This window comes from Barbus barbus, assembly GCF_936440315.1.
Source record: "Barbus barbus genome assembly, chromosome: 44".
NCBI classification, from domain to species: Eukaryota; Metazoa; Chordata; class Actinopteri; order Cypriniformes; family Cyprinidae; genus Barbus; species Barbus barbus.
The window spans coordinates 16,306,130-16,322,436 of NC_136722.1; the positions used below are offsets into that span (position 1 = coordinate 16,306,130).

The 16,307-nt window shown below is 40.0% G+C and overlaps 1 protein-coding gene across 1 annotated transcript in view; it reads right to left on the reverse strand.

Annotated features, from left to right (window-relative positions):
• The window catches only part of LOC306863513 (zinc finger homeobox protein 4-like), a 75,324-nt gene extending 60,274 nt beyond the window's left edge, over positions 1 to 15,050 (reverse strand). Inside the window, exon 1 of the mRNA XM_079406890.1 lies at positions 14,686 to 15,050. The gene's annotated coding sequence lies outside the window, so the exon portion shown is untranslated. The remainder of the gene's footprint in view (positions 1 to 14,685) is intronic.
• Positions 15,051 to 16,307: the final 1,257 nt, after the last annotated feature.

Genomic DNA, 16,307 nt, shown 5'->3' on the forward strand with positions numbered 1-16,307 from the left:
GAAAATATACATTTTACTATTCAAATCAAGTATAATCTCAACACGAGGAAATGCACAGAAGTAAAGAATTAGGATACTTCTGCTAGAAAATGAAGATAAGCTATCACATTAATGAAGTGAAAATGAAATTGTATAATAAACAAATGGTGCGGGTGATCTGCACGATGCACTGCTGTGAAAATAAAAACCTGAGATTGCTCCCAAATGCCCTGAGAGCAAAACTGTGCAGCAATTAGTGCAAAATTAGCACCTATTAGAATTAGCTTCACACAAGAAAAGAAAAAGGTGTGTCTGTGTATGTGTGTAGTGGCGAAGTGGGACGGGGGGTCATTTATGCAAGCCGAGAGGAATGTATGTCTCCAAAAACACACGTTTGGCAGGGAAGCGAGGGCTAGATTACAGTGTTCTCCTGTGATAATTTCTGCATCTCCCGGTGTAAGATCACAGAGCCAGCAGCTGTGCCTCCAGAGCCTGTGGGCGCTGGGTGAGTGTGTGAGCCGCACACAACATTCCAACGACATTAACACAAAACCCACTGCACATCATAAAACAAGCAACCTTCACAAAACACACACTCTCCCTCATGTGTCTACCTTGTCAGCGGCTGCCTGTGATTTGTTTCTGTTTGAATTCTGCCTTTAAAAGGTATCAAATACAATATGGAAGCTGTAATTATACAAGCGGCTTCCTCATTCTCTTTTTTCTTTCTTTCAGGTAGCAGAAAAATAGAATTTATGCAGAGATTTTGTGTGCAACTATGCGTGTTTGTTGCTTTCCTTGGGATCCTAACACACAACATCAGTTAATGCGGGTCTGGACATAAAACGCGCAGTTTGAGATGAATTATGCATTTCTTGACACTTGAAGTGCTGAGAGAGATGCCTCCTCTGGATTTGCCTGTGTCTCTACATTTTTGGCTATGCATGTGAATCATTACATGCCTATGAATTATAAAGCAAGGCACAAAAGAGCTAAACAGCTCAGAGCTACGCTTGTTTTGATACAAGGCAAGTATCCGGGGATGCTGAGAGCACCTCTAGCTTTCATATTGATATTTCGCATCAGAAGACGTTTCATTGACAATCAGCCCAGTAAGTTAAGTGTGCCCATCAATTTCTTCTCACAAAAATAAATATATAAATCACTGTTTGTTACAGCAAGTCACTGCATATTATCCAGACATCCTCAAGCGCTCAAGATGCCTGACAAGAACGACTTTAAAAGAATCACATGCAGGCGTCTTTCTTCAAACCAGCTCAATTGTTAACATACTCTCTTTTCCACCCAAAAGACAGAAACTAGTCTTAAGTACGTACTTTACTATTAAAAGGGGCTCTATGTTCTTTTTGACTGCATTTTTCCTCTGCTAACACCTTTTTCTAAGCACCATTCTACAATTCCTCCAACGTGTTGTAACTTAACTGTGAAACAGCTTTTCTCTCGTCTTACTTTCCCTCCTTCTATTGGGTCTAAAAAGCAAAGGCTACAAAAAAAGAAAAAAGAAAAAAAACATTAAGCTCTTTTTCTTGGAACTGAAAGAACGCTCTCTCAAAACAATGAGGACAGATCTCATTGCATGGAAATGGCTCCCGTTCCCATTAGAAGAAAAAGATGGCAAATAGTGTTTCTACCTCTGTATTTTAATTAAGACTGTCTCGGCTTCTCTCTCGGTTCTCTGTGGAAACGCTGCCTGTGAAGTGATTAAAAAGAATGTGATCTGATCAAGAGACGGGAATAATGGAGTAGGAATGCTAGGTTTACCCGAGTGCTAAGACTCCCCCTGATCCAACCCCCCCAAAGAAAAGAAAAAGGATTTCACTCACCCTTTCTTCCCTAAATAGTTTTTCAGGTCGTCCTTTTTTTTTTGAGACATAGACAAACGTTAAACGTTACCGTGCACATATGTGTCACGCGTTACTGAAGTGGAACTGCAATACGAGTGCGAAAGAAAAAACAGGAAAAATAGGTAAAACGCCTCTGAATTATATCCGATTTAGGAAAGGTCACCCCAGCCTCTGCTGGGGCTTTTCTCAACACCAAATCCTCTATCAAAATGTCATAGTGAGTTAGGGAAAGACAAAGGAGAGCCACAGCATGCAAACTGCACATATATCTAATCCTAACAAAGGCATGAATGGGCCTTCACAAGTCTAATTATACTTGTTTATTTGTTGCCATGCAGAAAGAACTGATGAAAAATCCATCAAAGTGGTATTATCCAAACATCAAGAGCTTCTCTGGCCTCCAAGGACACCGGGAGGCTTAATTCTTTCTTGTTTAAGTCCAAAAAAAGAGAGAGAATTGCAAAGGGGAGAGAGAAAAGGAGTGGGGAGAAAAAAAGCGGTTTTGCATGACCCTTTTTTCACAAAGGCTTTTCCCGACCCCGTCGATGCCCAGAGGTGTAACAGTAGAAGCAGGATATCTCCCCTGTGCCATAACCACATTTAAGGGCCTCATTTTCAATACGCAACATATCATTACTGTCGGGTGTGGCAAATCCACATCAGCAAAAAGACGTCTATTTAGCTGTTGTACAAATTACCTTCCTGTGGCTGGCGCTTAACAAAAGAGTCAAACAATTTGAAGCACAAAACAAGTTAAGTATGAAAAAAGTTCCAGTTTTTAAAACTTTAAAATCTTGTAATACTAAAAAAGAAAAAAGAAAAACGTATCACGTGACATGAGTTTTACAAACAAAATTACTTTAAAAAGACCCTTTAAATGAGGGGGGAAAAGAGTGCCTGGGTTTATACGACTCCCTCTCCCATTCCAGGGCTCGCAAAATTTCAAAATCCCTGGTAGCCAGGTACTCTTCCGAAAATTAATTTAACTAGCCCAAATAATTTTTTTTTTTTAATTTAAATATAGAAAATCAGATAGGAGTCTAATTGTCAATCAAAAATATTTTCAATACACAAATATCAACAGCAAGTATCTGCAGAATTTAAACAAATACATTTAAGGCAATTTATGACCCATTTTAAGAGTTGCACAAGAAAAATGAACACTGTATGACGGGGTTGGACAACCTCTATGGTAACATACAGTATTAAGCCATAAAATTACATGATTTACAGTTCAGATACAGGTTTTCACAAAAAACTAAAATCTTATACAACAGCATTTCAGCCTTAGACCATTTTTATGAAAAGGGATAAATCAAGCATATCAATTATTATATTAAATTAAAACAAATAAATATTACTGTCTAATGGTTTAGATTTTTAGAAGGCACATTATCTGCTTTCTCATTTACAACTCTGTGTTTGCTGCTTAAAAACAATGGTCGATATTTGCATTGATCTGACCATAAACCGCAAGAAAGGCTTATTGGAAATGCAAACTCATCCTCTGCCACGAGGTGGCGCTTTAGGAGCGGCTTGATATAGCGGTTTCCAGAACACAATGCAGCACCGTCCGCGCTCATAAACACTGCTTTATCAGGCGTTATAGGTAAGATGAAATGAAGATGCCACCAACACGTTTCTGAGGACAGTCGGTTCCCTTCAGATACGTTCACATAAAGACATCCGTGTTGTGTTTTGATTTGAAACGTGCAGCGCTCATATTTATTCAATGACATCATTGCCTTTTTAAGTTTATCCATCCGTATCGCCATTCTTGTCTTTCCGTCCCGAACTGTATGACCTCTTGAAATTATAATTAAGACATTTCTTATACCATTTAACGTTTTAAAAACTTTTTATGGCCTTAAGTTTGATACAACTAAATTTAAGAGTTTTTAAGGACCTGCGGGAGCCCTGTATTTTAAGGTACCCCGTCGGTCAGGGCAGTGATACATTTTGGTAGCCCGACTGGAAACGCAATAGCCCCGGGATGTCGGGCTAGCGATTTTGTGAGCCCTGCATTCTAAAACTTTTAACAGCAGAGGCCGGTATAAAAGGGAAACATAACCTACATAGCTAATGTATTTTCTCAATTCAAAGCAGAGAAGGCTGCAATTTCTCCTTGCTGGCAATCTGGAAACACTCTGGAGTTAATTATGCCTGATTCGAAATGAACCGCACAAACAAAGGCCAGTCTATGTCCAGACTATTATACTGCATTAACCGGCTTTAAGCTTCCTGCGGATCGTTCCGAGGCTCTTCCATTTCCCACCCCTACCGTCCCGACACGGAGAGAAAATGCCTGCACACTATTGCACTAATGCACACGATTAATGAGAAGGAGCGTAAAAAGAATGTGTGACGACCTCTCCCGACACAGTGCAAACTTTCAGTCCAAGTCACCGAAAAAAGGGGAGAAGGTAATTAAGTTTGAAAGAAAAGGTCCTCGCGACAAACAATGAGGCTGTGTCTCTGGAGGAGCGCAGGAGGGCGAAAAAAATCATTAACATTCTTTTTCAACTGAGAAAAAGAGAAGGAGGGGAAAGGGCATGCTGGCAGGTTCCCCACTAGTCTTCCTCTTTAGCCTTTTTTTCACCCCACATCTGGTTTCACATCTTCTCTGGTGCCCATGTCCACATGACACAGCAGATCATCTCTTTAACCCCACCTCTCTCTCTCTCTCTCTCTCTCTCTCGCTCTCTCTCACTTCAGCTCTGCAAAGTTAACTTTGACAGTTAACTTAGAGAGCGTCGCAGAGACAACCATGCACACTTGCCCACCTGAGACCCATCAGGCATATTTGCTGTGTGTGTTTTGCTAAGAGAAATAAGCCAGATGCAAATCAATGCGTCGCCCCTGGTGAGTCTTACAGCTTAATTAGTAAAGCAGATATGCTGTTTCCTCTTTATAGTAATGGCACACAAACAAATACAAACATGCACAGGCACTGACAGAGAATATGACTAAACACACACCGACTCACTAGAAATGCACATTTCTCAGAGGAGGCACTGACTAAAATTAGAGTTGCTTTCTCTGATTCACTGGCTTGACGTGAATTCATCTCGTGATCTTTCTGCTGTCCGCACAAGCACGAGTGATGAATATGTTTGCTTTCTGCTTTGCTTTTTTTTTTCTCTTCGCAGGAGGGAGAAAAAAAGTTCAGAGCATTTTCCCTTTGTGTGTATGTGTTGTGAATGAGTGTTTTTTTCCCGTTCTTGACAAGAAAAGCAGAGAATCTAATTGTAGCTTTGCCAGTCCGTGTTCAGTAATCACCCTCTTTGTCTAGTTTTTGCTGAGCAGGATTAGAGTTAAAATGATGACTGACTAATCCTTTGATTTCCCTGTGCTAAATAAATATTAATCTACTGGTCAAACATGTTCTTGTGAAGAACAATACATACAATATGAAAGCGCTTACCAGTTACATAAATCGTAGTTTTATGCACATCTGTTTGAAAGCACTACATACATAAAAATACATTTATGAAATTTATACATAAAAATAAATAAAGCAGAATTTAAAAAGACGTCAGTCCTGCAATCAAAGTTGTCCGAATGAGTGTTCGCTAGTTAAAATAAGGCCTACAAACATGGCTAACATAGCAAAGACGGGGGTGAGGACCAAACAGACACACAAAGTCAAACACAGGCCACATATTTCCCCTCCAAAAAAACACATGGGAGGGGGTGAATTCACCGTTTAACAAGCCATCTAAAAATATACCCCGTTAAGCCTGTCAGACAGGTGTTATATTTCTACGGTCCTCCTCTGTTAACTAACTTTAACCTGATGAATGTTTTGACACGCTACCGAGTGGGCCAGGAGCGTTAAACTGGCGCCATTTGGAATGAGAGCCCGTTTTTCGTTCGCAGATTTTGATCTTTCCGTGCTGTCATTTTCCCCAAGAAACAATAAAAGTTTAAAGTTCAAGCTGCTCAGTAAAGACGGAGCATCCAGCCTGCCGGTCCTGTAATTATCTAGTATTATAAACATAATCACAGGCCAGGTATCCCTGCATGCATTCCAGCACCGCTAGCTATGCGCTAACCCGAGCGTTCTTCACGCAAGAATTTCACAAAACATGTCAAACAATCTATTAAAGCTTGAATTACTGCTAACTAAGTTCTCCCGTGCAGGCCCTAATGCCTTTATATGGCAGCATGAGAAATCGTGAGAGATTTCCCTAATTTCTGGAGCCAGAGAATTACTAATTAACTTAAGGTTTGGGCCTATATTTAATTAGAGAGCTCTCCAAATGAACTTTAGACCAAAGGCATTTGCTTTTTAAACAAACTCTGTTCTGACAGCTGTTGCAAGTTTACCCTTGTATGCCCACAAAAAAACATTTATTTTCAGAGCCATCATGGGGTCATTATTTCTTTAAGGAGGAACCGGAGTATTCCGCTTGAAAAGTGTACATTTTAATTGGATTTCACTCCAAACAAACAACTGTCAGATGTAATTAGAATGAGCTGAAATTAGGGCCACAATATTCCATTATCAAATAAACGGAATGTCACGCAAACTACCGATTCAATTTTCAAAGTTAATTTCAACGAGTCTGGCAGTCACGTCGCTCTGTCTGCTTCCTACAATCACCAGACAAAATGACGCGCGTAGTAAAATGATTAATCCTTTTTTTGAATCATTAAAAAAATCATTAATTTAATGGCATATTATAAGGGAGCCAAAAATTGTTTCCTTCTCAGATGAAAAGGGCAAGAGACCGAAAAAACATCCGTGAGCACTGCTAATGAAGAGAAACATTAAAAGAGTCTGTGGTTATTGCCACTTACGCCATTTGAAAGCCTATATGGGCCGCGTTGGTCCAGCCGTAACAGTATCAGCGCTCTGCAGCGGGGAAGGCCACATTGTGTTATGCTTTTCAGATCGCTAAGGCCTCAACAAGACACTGGGGGTATTTTAAGGTCAATGACAATCTAGAAGAAAAAACAAGCTCTGGATCAGCATAACCGCCAACTAATTAAAGCAAAGAAAACACATTATACCTACAGCTCTGAATGGTAATAGTCAGGGGGAAGAATGATTTGTTTTGCTATGAAATGCCATGCAGTAATAAGCATAAAGCTGCGGTGAGGGAGTGTTTTGAAATGCAAAGCTCAGATGCGAGCGCATGAAATGGCACATATACATTTGTTTCAACAAATCTCACAGACTCGCAGGCATTAAATGGAAAATAATCTGTGCTTTCTCAAATATTCATCTAGCCACCATCCATTGTCAGATTTAATAGCGCGCCGGTCCACCGTTCATATGCATCGCTTGATCTTCGCAAAGGACTCTGATTTGATTTTATATGAAACACCCCAAAGGACCTCAATTTTCCTTAATGGTTTTTTCATACGCTTTCCATAGGTCTTTTTTATTACACTTTCTTTGATTGTTCATAACTTAAATGGTTATGGGCACGGCAAGCAGGGCTCCCTATTGTCTCCATATAAAACTAAAAGAAATCTCCCTCCAAAAAAAAAAAAAAAAACGAAGACAAGGTGAGGCATAAAATCGTTGTTTCTTCAAAAGCCAAAAATACAGACGACACCATTATCTTTGTTTGCTCGGATCAATGCGATACTTTTTTTTTTTCTATTTTGTGACCACGATTCTCTAACGTGAGTTTCGCTAGCTTTGCATTTAATCTCGTCCTGTCGCTACACGTCATTAAAACTAAAAAAGACGACGACCCACCTCAAGCGCCCAGACAAAACCCGCCTTCAATCCTTGCCACTCATCTGCACTGATGGAAAGTCTAACCCCCTTTAAAGCAAATAATTAAAGATGATTCCAACGCACATGCCAGACCAGAGCGAGACAGGATATGAGAAGTCTAGCATTAACCAAATACTTCTCCGGGGACTTCTGTAGCTCAGCCTCTGGACTAACACAAACACTGGGCCAGTGTCATGTCTGGAAAACTGCTCTTTTTCTTCATACACATACACACAGGTGGAACAGCCATGTTAATATCCTCATCACAGGACCAGATGAACTAAGCGGCATGAATATTCATGAGGGCAGGCTCTCATTTATCTGTTTACATAAGGCACTACCGGTCATACATATTCAATTATGGTCTCATCCCTCTCTTGATGACTAATAATGGGCTTGTTATCCAGCTGAGATCGGCAATGAGGGTGCGTACCATTTTTGAGTGTACATTTTTTTGAATGGAGCTCCTATAAAGTTTTATCTACATATGGAGGGAGAAACAGGAAGAGGATGTCACAGTTAAGCTCAACCTTTCCCCAAATAATTGTACTTGGACATGAAATAAGGTGCTTCACAACAGCTGTGGCAATATGACAATCCCTCTGTATGATATTTAATGCACACTTGGTTGCTGTGATCTAAAGAGACATAAATCTTCACATGAGATTATCTCGTCACACGGCATCTCAGCTGCTTTGAAAAACGAGACAGACAGTCAAATGCTAAAATATAATTTTACAATAGATTCAAAATATTTTTATGTAAAACTCCTAAGTCTCATTGAAAAGAACAGCTCATTTTTAGATGCCACCTGATCAAAAATTATCACATAGCGGGGGCCATTCAATCTTTAGCTGCTAATAGTCTCTGCAACAATGACTACATATGTACCTGAAAACTTGTGAAGTCAAAACACAACAGTGCGTTCACCGGCTTAGGAATAGCTATATGGACACAGCTGCGTTTACATAAGCTAAATGCCCTGCTCTTCTTCTTCTTTAACCTGAATTGTTGCTTAAAAAAAGACTCTATGGACTTTGTACACAATATTTGGTCTATTCTGTTGATTTCCTTACATGACTGCTTTTTCCAGTGAAATGCCTAAACGTTGCTTTAGTTAGATTTGTTTTTTTCCCCCTTTTTTAATATCCTGTAGCAAAGGCGTCACAAAAAACCAAAGAAGGCCTGAGAATACGAAGGGGAAAAATCCCCTTCTCCGATGAGACGCAAGCTGACAGTAAAAGTAATGTAATCCTGACTGGCAGAGGACCAAGAGCAACAAAAACATTTAGATAACTGCGCTCAAAAATGAAAGTTCTCAATGAGGACAAAAATTACATTTCCTCACGATAACAAGTCCTTCTCATAACAACCCTTACGATTGTTTGAAATGTCCATGTCCTCATCAGTCATGTGTTCTCACACATCGGGGGGAACGGCATGTAAGTCGCGGAAGAGGAAGAGATGTTTTAACTACATCCAAGCTGCGGAGTAAGGAGAGCACATCTCAAGGGCCGGTGGGGGTGGAAAGGGGGACAATCCACAGCATACAAGTTTCACTTGGCAACCGGGCCCACATCAACATCTGGTTGAGCTTGTCAGTACATGCCTGATTCAACCAGACACTAAAGCCTGACTTGTCTAACTGCGAGCCTTGTTTGAAATGAACAGACTTGAAGCGTCATCCACGGTGTATCCTTTTCTTTGGTGCCGGGGTTAAAAAGACTGACATCGCCACCTTTCACAATCGACTCAAAGCTACTTGGTTTTCACCCCTGGAATGGTCGGAAAAAGAAACAGAGAAAAGAATAATAATCGTTTTGTTCGTGATAACCTGTGAGCACTTATCCCGGCTACAATTCCTTTCCCTTAATGATTTGCATATGAAAGGATAGCTCTAGTCTATAAAAGGTCAGTGAAAGATGATCAAGGCCTCACAGAACAACAAAACATGGAAAAAAACGTCTCTGGTGGCAGCTCGCGTTCACTTAACAGGCCACGATGTCAGTGACGCTGAGATCACGGAAGCTGTGCTCACGTCACACCGGCACCTTCCCCCCAAAACAAAAAACTAGAGCTAGAATCAGACCATCCTCCAAAACGCCTCATCTATAATATATGAGTGCCATATTAAGCATTTTATTTTCACACATGCACAAGCACACACACACACACAAATTCAGGCTTGGAATGTTTTAACAAAAGGATTACAAACATATTCCTAGTGTTCTCGATCGAAACCGCTCCTGTTTATATTGAGGACTGTAAAAGAACAAAAAGAAATAAAAAGTAAGAAGTACACACATTTCTAACGTTCAATCAAAACCTTTCGTGTTTAAATTGAGGACACCGGAGGAAAAAATAAATCCCATCTCTGCAGAATCCACTCCCTAACTCTGCTATTGTGCCTGAACGCTACTGAATAAAGCATACATTTACCAGCTAATGCTATTTACCAGTTGAGAGACACCATTATCATACATATTACTTCACATGATGACAAAAATCTGCAGGCATCTTGGGAGGCTTCAGGAATATGAAGCCTGTGCCTGTTGTCTCAAGTCCTCGACAAACATCTTTGGGGACAAGCGGGGCCTGGAAAGAAAGGACAAGAAGGCACCGTTTCCATCTCGCTTTCATCTAAGTCACTCAGTCAACCATTCAGTGCCCCATTCAAAGCCTGCTGTGCATTATGCAAAAAAATGCTAATCCTTTTCCGATGCTTTTTACACTTGTACAAACGCTGCATTCCCTTTCCTGAAAAGCAATTATATCAGTTATACCAAAAAAAAACAGGATTACTTCAGGAAAACTAGCACTGCACCAGGCTTCCCCCATCTATAGCTGAAGGAAACTAGAGATTATCTGCTAACCGTATTTTTTTTCCTCCTCTTCCACTCTCCTCAAAAAAAGTGGAGAGGCCTTAAGAATGTGATTTAATTAGCCAAAGGGAAAAGAATAGATCTTTAGTTGCTGTGGAAACTCTTTCTGACCTGACCTTCTCTTTGCAAAAAGCCCCGAACAGAACGAGCCTCAGTCTGGTCTATTAATCAGAAACAAATTATGAAGGAATGTTGTCGGCCTGAATAATGCTGCCCATTCTGTGGTGAGATCAGCAACAGCCTTCGCTCTAGCTTTCATTGTCTTTCTGTGCGTTTGACAGCCCGACATGACGAATGAGATCAGGAAGACCCCGGATTTGCATATGCAAATTCCCACATGAGGGAAACGTGTCTAAACAAGTGTTATCGTGAGGCAGATTAAGTAAGCCATCGTGCTTTTGCCGTTTTTTGGGGGGACACCGCCGTAGTCGGGGCCATTAGTCAGCACAATTAACCCCATCTCCATGGCTACTAATGAAATTTCGCCATGGTACGTCTTAAATTACATAGCTGGTTATGCGTTGCCACCGTCCGACTCCAAATCCATTATTTGCCCCAGGAACAATGAGCCGTTTGTGCTCAGCTGATCTCCACCAGCTGAACAAACCTCTGAGTTAACAATTTGCATATGTTAATAAAATTAAGTCCTAATTACATGAAACTTGTACATATTCAAATGCACTTTCCCTAGGCGCTATGGAGCTTGAACCCCATCCAAGTGTTTAACCCTTCAGAAAGCCTCTAAGCAGGGGAGGCTCTTTCTGCCTCAGAAATGCCTCGGGGCTGACACAAAAAGGCCCCCCCTTAATACATTAAGCCAGATCCTGACTTCTCAGCTTTCCACCCACTGCTCTACGGACCGGGGCAAGTACTGCATCCTCCGAACCAAATTCAATTGGGCCCACAACAAAAGCCCTATAGTTCCTCTAACAACAATGTGACAGTCTCAATGCTATCTATGAGGAGTGCACGCACAAACACACACACAGAGGTTATTAAACAGTTAATGTGCTCAGGAAACCACAACAAGCACTGGCAAATGAGTATATAAAATACAGAGCTAAAATAAATTGTTCTTGATGTAAAATTCAGAAGCACTTCAAGAAAATGACTGCGGAAAAAAATTGACAATATCTTATCGCAACGACATTAAGCTTTTGAAATCGTGATAGACAGGGAATCTTAAAGGAAATCATACAGTCGCAGCCAGATTAAAAAGGCCTTTGTCCTGACCATGTACATTTTTTTTTTCCTTCAGTGCCGGCAAAATTAAATTGGTCTGTTCAAAGGTTTAAGATGAGACCAAATGGAAAAAAAAAATGTTCTATCACATATGAAATTCATGCCGCTCTGTGAAGCGTAGCCCAGATGGTGTGAGATGAATAAAAAACAAACACATAATGATAGACAGCAGAAAGCTCAGAGGACTATGATAATGTCAGGGTAAAAAAAAAAAAAAAAAAACAGAAATAAAAATCTTTCCTGCTTCTTCTCAGTATTGCTGACCAACAACAAATTTCCACGACTGCAATGAAATAAGCCGTGCTCCGGTGAATTGAAGCTCTTGGTGCTCTAAATGGTTCATATCACCACAATCGAAAATAGAAACCGTATTTCCCTGTCTAACCCCGTACAAGGCCTTCACTGAAAAAAAAGGTATATTTCAGCATTTTGGGGAGAAACTGATACCAGCAGTGTTCACTGGTCTTTTTTATTTAAATGGATGCTGTCAAATTTGTGCATATATTATGAGTGTGTGTGTTCTGCATGCATGTGTATGCAAATATCAGCTTGTGTGTGTGTGTGTGTGTTTGAATGGGGCTTCTCTTTTACAACTATCAATACCGGGATAACCACGTATTAGCATTCAACTGAACACGCAGTCATCTCTCAGCCTTTTAGCCAAATTGGGTGTCTTAATGTCACAAAGCAGTGGCAGTCAACCTCTGCGCGTTGCCATAGGAGTTTCGGTACTGAACAGCAGAACGCTGTGATAGGCTTGTAGCAAGCCACTCCGCAGAGGCGGATTTTAAATCATCCAGCCTCTTCTATTAGACTTGAGATTTATTGAGGTAGAAATCATAAAAAATGAAGAAGGGAAATTTAATCCCTGAAATATTGATTTGCACATTAATATCATATAGGCAGTGGGCAATTTGGCTTCATGGAAATGACACATTGTCGACCCTAGGAGAAGCCTCAGCCAATCTTACTGCATGCAGAACATGTCTCAAGACTTATTAAAGGCTCCTCGCGCTGGCTTCACAATATTCCGTGCTGCCTCAAATCAATCTGTACACTGTATGAAATTATGTGGGCACAAAAACGCAAAACATCTGATATTAAATCAAAGCACGCTTAATAGATCCAGATGCCTTGTGGTGCCATAACACGACTCCATTTAAATGAACATTTCTAATTACATTAATGCAACCGAATGCACTGAACCACATCTTTTCTAAACCTTTTGTGTCTTTCTGTGACAGGAGATCTCAGACACAACCTCTTTAAATAAGATTTGTACATCTAACAATTGCTGTCATACAGCAGCAAAATTGCTGAATTAAACACAGCCTTTTATCCTTCAATAGAAATACAAATAATTCAAGCTGAAAATGTAAGTTTAATACGAAAATAGAGAAAACATTTTTACATACAAGACATGTGTACATAATAATAATAATAATAATAATAATCGTGTTATTACTGTAACAAAAAAAAATCTAAAAAAAAAAAAGAAAAGAAAAGAAAACTATATTAATTAAAAACGAATCCAATAAAAATTAGATGCAATTCCGGTGCAATTCCAATTTGCAAGCAAATCCAGGTATCCACAAAGGATCGTATTAATACAAAAATCGTACAAATCCACGATGTCTAACGTAGAAAAATCAAACGCAGCTCATTTAATACACAAGCAATCAAACATGCCGGCAACGCTAAAACAACTTTAAAATCCTACAAATACGCAGATCCAGGCAGTGAAAATCTGCTGGTTTGGAGAGCAGAGAGCGCAGACACACAGCGATACACACCGCGGCTCTGTGCTCTGCCTCCCCACTGCCTGTGTTTTTCTGTGTTCTCAATGGAAGCGATCGATGCCCTTGTCACTGTCGCGTTCCAATCGGAGCCAAGACTCTGTCTCACACTCACCATCAACCCAAAAACCAAGCGCTCACACACATGCCACGGTCTTCACTGCCAATGTTAACGTTTTACCACAAAAAACGAAAACTCTCAACTTTAAGAATCTACCGACCTTATTATAAACTCGGGGACAATTCTCTCAGGAAAAACGTAAAGGGAATGAAAGGAGAAGAGAAGGAAACTTACGGGCAAGACAGAAGACACGAGTAGTTTAAACACGGAATGGGCTTTCTGATGAAAATAGGAATGATTTCGGTCCTTTTATTCCGTTTTTTTACGTCTGCCACAGACACGAAGGAGTCCGGGATCTGGCAGAAGAGCTGCTGTTAAGAGTTCAATCCCTCCTATCGTTACCATCATCCGAGCCGCAGCGTGGAGAGACTCTTTTATACGTTGCAGGTAACAGAAATATACGAAGAAGCATCTTTTAGTTATCTGAGGTGAACTGTGCAGCTTTTGAGTCTATCTCAAGATACATGACGGAAAACACCGGTCCGGAGCGACTTGCGTCGTCGTGTCAAAACGTAGCCTTCGCGTTTCTTACTGTTAAAGGATATATTAGAGGTTCTCGACACGTTACCTTTTCGAACAGATGTTTTATAAAATGTTATGACTTGTATTGTTTGAGATGTAAGATACGCAATTTGGTCAAATGTAAGGAAGCACTGCTGTTTAGCGTTTGCTGTGATGAGGCGAGTCCAACTCCTGAGGCGAACACAACAGCCGCGAGCGTACAAATCTGTCCACTTTATACTCCGTATCAGCGAATAACGGTAGAAAATAGAGCGAAACTTTAACATTTACGGCGGTTTGCTTGCAAAAGAAACGAAATGGTGTCTGGAAACGGTTTACGGTAGGACAACATCGCCTGACAGTTCGCGGCTGTTCGGCAAAACGACTGTTTTACAAACTGAGAGGAAAATATTTAGGCTGACATTTGTCGAAATTATATCACATAAAGCCGTGATCCGACAAATAGCGCAGATTCGGCAGAACTAGTCGCGAAAGAAAATCAATACTCGACCTAAATTTAACACCAACTACTCAATAAAAGTTGAAGAAAAAAAAAAAAACTTACTTTCTTCCCCCGCAGTTCCCTCCGCTTCTTCTCTTGATATTTGCTTTTTCTGAAGAAAATCACATCCAATGGTAGCGCAAGTAGGTAACAAAAAGGATAAAAAGAAAAAAATGTAACAATAATCCTCCAACTTTATTGGAAAAAACGTAAATACTACAGTAAGAGTCGATCCTTTGGGTCCGGTTGTGTAAAAGATGTGTCGACGACTGCCTAGCAGTTTCGGTTGTGGAGGGGTAAGGGAAAGGAGGTAAGGAAATGAAAATCCGATATGTCTTTATTCTGCTAATTATTATCGTTTTAGCCCTGTTTAAAAAAATGGCTGATTAAGTTGAGTGCGCATGTCTTTGTGTGTCTATTCTCGATATGCACTCTGGGAATGAGAGAGAGGGGGGAGGAGGGGGGCGCGAGGGAGGGAGAGAGAGAGCGCGAGGCAGAAAGAGAGAGACGTAATTAGTGAGGTGATCAACAGTCTCCACATTGCAAATGACGCGCTGTTTCAACTTGGAGAGCCGAAGGGCTGTACGAGCCAGATTCATAAAATGATCTAATAGGGGGGAAATCTTTTTCGGTGGGCAAGACGTTCTATAACGGCCTGGAACATTTTGTGGGACAATAAGAGATTTTTTGTACTTTTTGAGTCATACCTGTGATCAAAGCTGTTTATTTATTTATTTTAACCAAAAAAAAATATATAAATTCAGAAATGTTCAAGACAACGTGTTATAGTATGGCACTTTTAAAATACGTCTGCATGCTGTTATTAAAAAAATAACATTAGCCTAAATCTGATTTTGTTTGTAATGCAGTCGGCCTAAATATCATGTACTTTTAGCAATGCTTCCTCCTCGATATTTTTTGTTAAAGACAGAAATAATGAATCACTCAAGACGCTTCGATTTATGAAAATGTACAGAATTCAAAAGCAGAAATATGCATTTGGTTAGTGTTCCAGTACCATCCGTTTGCATTGCAGGGAATATATATATATATATATATTACAAAACAACACGACTGAAATGGCTTTTTTCTATTCTCATAGAACATAGGCTAGCTAATAAAAAGTAAGAATGAAATGCAACGCAAATGAAGAGAAAACATGAGAAAAACAAATACTGTACAGGTGTCGATTATTATGAACTGTTATCCGCGTAACATGCAAAATGGCAATATCTGAGCAGATTAAATGGACAAATCGTATCAGTTGCAAATGCTATGTATTTAAAATGATTTACAGTTACTGTATTGTAGCCTAGTGTGTTGTATTGTAAGAGAACATGCAGATGTGAATATCATTTTGCTTTTATAAGAGATATTTAATGGCACAATAACTGAATAACTGCGCATTTGTTTTGCAGACAAAAATTATATGTAACGCTAAATTAGATTCAAATAATAATTCGCAGAATATTTATCGACAGTGTTCAAAATAAACATCAAAAAGTACAGTACATGACAGTAAATGGGCCTCGGAATTAAAGCCCATAGTAATGGTTTGCATCCTTCTATTTCACTCATCAGGCGTTTAGCTCATATTCAAACACGCATGCAAATGCTCTGATTGATTAGCCAGTTTGCATCTCCTAAAATGTCGCCATTGAATGGAGACCCGACAAGATGTTAAT